The sequence below is a fragment of the Trachemys scripta genome, unplaced genomic scaffold (assembly GCF_013100865.1).
Source record: "Trachemys scripta elegans isolate TJP31775 unplaced genomic scaffold, CAS_Tse_1.0 scaffold_31, whole genome shotgun sequence".
Classification (NCBI taxonomy): domain Eukaryota; kingdom Metazoa; phylum Chordata; order Testudines; family Emydidae; genus Trachemys; species Trachemys scripta.
The window spans coordinates 90,383-94,708 of NW_023260517.1; the positions used below are offsets into that span (position 1 = coordinate 90,383).

Sequence of the window (4,326 nt, forward strand, 5' to 3'; positions counted from 1 at the left end):
GAGGTCAGACTAGATGATCATAATGGTCCCTTCTGACCTTAAAGTCTATGAGTCCATGTAGCTAGCAATGCTCCAGCCCTGGTAGGGAATGTCAGACTCTGAACGAAGAATTCTGATGGGACGCCTGCTCTCCCCTGCTGACAGGGCCTGGGAACAGGAGACCAGGGCGAGGATTAGCCTGTGTTTGCTTCAGACAATTGCTCCCCACACTCCTGGGAGCTAATGGTCTCAAAGGTGAAAGTATCATTCAAATACTTGGGTGAGTCAGGCACTTTGCCACAGCGGAGACAATGAAGCGGCTGTTCCTCATCCCTGTACCGTGAGAGAGGTGAGTGCATCTGAGCCGGAGAACGTGCTTTGGTTTAGGGACAGAGGGACTGCCAGAGCAGGTGAACCCAAGGTCCTTCCAGCCCAGGCTCTGCTCTCAGGCAGCTGCTTCATAGGATGGTACAAGAGGCACCGGACAGAGGGCAGCTAAGAGTTCACCTGCCTCTAGTGGGTCATTTCTCCCTAACCTCTCTAGTTTGGGGTCAGCTCATTCCCTGATCAGGAGGGGTTACCACCCTTCCTGCTTTGTGCAGTCCTCCCGGATTTCATGCAGCCTGGCGCCTGTGCAGGCTCTCTGGACGCTGACTTTCCTGCATGGGCAGGCATTGGAATCTGAGTGGAAATCGTGCAATAGACATAGGGGCCAACAGTCAGCTTCCAGCATCGCTCAGTGGTTTGTAACACTCGGCATCTCTGCACCCACCTCCCCTGAATTCAACAGGCTGGGGACGGGTGACAAGAGAAGAACCAAGATAGATAGATAGATGATGTGCAAGAGACAGCAAGATGGGCTTGTATGAGGATAGATAGATAGATAGATAGATAGATAGATAGATAGATAGATAGTGGGGGTGGATGGGGATTGATAGATAGATAGATAGATAGATAGATAGATAGATAGATAGATAGTGGGGGTGGATGGGGATAGATAGATAGATAGATAGATAGATAGATAGATAGATAGATAGATGGGGTGTATGGGGATAGATAGATAGATAGATAGATAGATAGATAGATAGATAGATAGATAGATAGATAGATAGATAGATAGATAGAGGGGGTGGATGGGGATAGATAGATAATCTAACTATATTGGTTGGTCAGAAGGGGACAGACTGGTAATCAAACTATCTGTCTACACTAGCAGGACATTGTTCACAATTGATGTGAGAGGAGGCAAGATGAGAGGAAGGATGGTCCAGCGGATAAGTCATTAGCTGTGGATTTGAGAAACCTGAGTTCAACTCTCCTGCTCTGACACAGGGTTCCTGTTTGTCTATGAGCTTTTCTGTGCCTCCAATCACTGGCTGTAAAAACGGGGAAGCTAATTCCCTCACTCGGAGGGGTGTTGTGAGGATAAATACATTTAAAAATCTGAGGTGCTGAGATGCAACAGTCATGGGGTCTAGATAGATACCGGAGGAGATGCATAATTCACTCTGTTCTAGCTGTTGTTGCTCTGCATAGGGGCGGAGCAGATGGAGCCAGGAAACCAAACGCCAGTGACAGAATTCATCCTGGAGGGATTCCCGAACACCAGGGAGCTTTCCTCTTTCTTCTTCCTCCTCTTCCTCCTCCTCTACTTGCTCACCCTGCTGAGCAACGCCCTCACCCTGCTGACTGTGCTCTGCGATGCCCGACTCCACGCCCTGCCCATGTACTGCTTCCTCGGCCACCTCTCCTTCCTTGACGCCTGCCTCTCCTCCGTCACTGTGCCCAAGATCCTGGCTGGCTTGGCGGGGCCCGGCGGCAGGACCATCTCCTTCGGCGGCTGCGTGGTGCAGCTCTACGCCTTCCATTTCCTGGCCAGCACCGAGTGCTTCCTCTACACGGTGATGGCCTACGACCGCTTCCTGGCCATCTGCCACCCCCTGCGTTACAGCGTGGTGATGAGCAGAAGGGCCTGCGTGGGGCTGGCAGCCGGCACCTAGCTCACCGGCTCGCTCCATGCCACGATCCACACCACCCTGACCTTCCGCCTGCCCTACTGTGGCCCCAACCGGGTGGAATACTTCATCTGCGACATCCCCGCCATGCTGAAGCTGGCCTGCGCCGACACGGCCGCCAACCGAGCCGTCATTCTGGCCAACATCGGGACGGTGGCAGCTGGCTGCTTCCTGCTGATCAGCGTTTCCTACGCCTACATCGTGTCTGCCATCCTGAAGATCCGCACAGCCCAGGGGAGGCTGCGGGCCTTCTCCACCTGCAGCGCCCACCTCAGCCTGGTGCTGCTGTTCTATGCCCCACTGCTGTTTGTATACGTGCGCTCCTATTCGAGTCACACATCCGACGGGGCAGTGGCCATGTTCTACATCATGTTCACCTCCCTTTTGAATCCTTTCATATACGTGCTGAGGAACAAGGAGATGAAAAAGGCCCTGAGGCGACTGGCTTATGGCCAAGCGCTGTCCCTGAAGCTGAAACTTTCAAAGAATCCCGAGAGAGATAAACGCTGAATTTCCATAGGGTGTCCAATTCCTTTAGCCACCTTTGAGAATTCCAGCTGAGTGTCTGTTTATCGGAGCGAGACAAGGTGGGCGAGCAAGGTAATATCTTATCCTGGAGCAACATCTGTTGGTGCAGGGGACAACAAGCCTTTGACTTCTGAGTTTCACAGTCTCACAGAGCTGTTCCTCAGCTCTGAAGAAGGTAACCAGAGTGTCACAGCTAAAGATCAGGAAGGGATGGATTGTTAAGCATAAGGGGTCACACATGCAGGACACCACTTAAAATGCAATGTTGGGCAATTAACGTCTCTGCAGTTGTAGGACAAACCAGGGTTAGCAGACAACAGAGTTTTACAAATTGTTGTCATGAGCCATATAACCAGTGTCTCTAAGTCCCTGGTTTTTAGTGTCCAGCAGCGTTATGAATTGGGGTTCCCAAGTTGTACAGGTCTCCTTTGAGGATGAGGCCTGATAGATCAGACATGGAGCTAACAGGATTTTATGGCAAATCAAGGGTAAGGGTTGCACTGTGGAAGGAAGGTGCATTCCCTCGGAACATGAGTGTACAGCATGAAAGGGGCAACACAAAATCCTACAGAGACTCCAAGGAGGAGCCACAAGGAGTTGTGCTGCACTTTGGAAGCAGAAACCAACCCGGCACCAAGAAAGATCAGTGAATATAAGAAATGGAGCTTAACCATTATCACACTTATCCAAGTGTTCTGTTTATCTGCAGTGTAAAGTAAATGTGATTAGGAAGTAAAAATCTGTATGGAAGTGATTTGTAAATGGAAAAAGAATATTTGTATTAAAATGAAGCAATTATATAAAAGATTGAAATGCCCTAGATTGGAAACAAATCCAACTAATGGTTTGGAGTTAAATCTATTGAGAAAATGTTGTTTAATAATGTATAGTTTATGAATGTGCGAACTGTTATTGAATTCCACCTATCTGCAGTCACTAGGGTTTGGTTAAAAATGGTTAAAAAACACAACTGAAAGTACTTTATGGACAAAAAAGTAAACTTTTAAAATGCATAAGGCTGCCACAGTGAGACAGCAATGAAACTGGAGGGAGTGTGACATGGGAAACTGGTACGTCAGTCACTCTGAAACCAAGCTGACAGAGATGCTGTGGGAACATGACCAAGCATTTCAACAGAAGCTAGCAGCAGACATACCGTATCCATTACATGAGCAAGGGTTCTAACTGTATTTTGAAAGTCAACAAAGAATGAATTTAGTAAGAGTTTTTAACTGTTTTCTATGTATGATGTTGTAAATGTGTTTTTAATGTATAAGTTAAAGTTAATTTCCTATCGTGAAAGGTAAAAAGCAAAGCCAATGATGCTCAGTAAATGGGAAATATATGCTATGTAAAGTAAAAGAGGCCTTAAGTGGCATAGAACAAAGAAGCTCTGCCCTCTTTTATCACCCCAGAAAAGATAAAGGGAGGTAATACTAACTGGCACAGGGTCAGAAAATCAACAAGGGTCCAATGCCATGAAGTTCAATGTGGAAAGCGCTACAGCTCCTACGGTTTGGAAGAAGTTTGCTTTCCCTCCCCCAATAGTGTTACAAGACAATGCAAGGTCTGGAAAGTCCCAGACTCGTGCATCTGTTTGTCCCTGGGGGATGGTTACAAGTGCAGGTGGAATGAGTTGCCGGCATGTGGGTTCACTTTAGGGGAACAGGCTCCAAATTGCACAGTGTGGTTGAGACACTGGGATGTTGGTAAGTAAAAACTGCCTATGCTGGTGATAATGAGTATTATGTGATGGCTGAAGAGAATTGTGTCTGGTATGGACCAGGGAATGCTATTCCAGTTG

The 4,326-nt window shown here is 47.9% G+C and overlaps 1 pseudogene; it reads left to right on the plus strand.

Annotated features, from left to right (window-relative positions):
* Positions 1-1,502: 1,502 nt before the first annotated feature.
* On the plus strand, positions 1,503-2,504 carry LOC117870544 (annotated as a pseudogene).
* Positions 2,505-4,326: the final 1,822 nt, after the last annotated feature.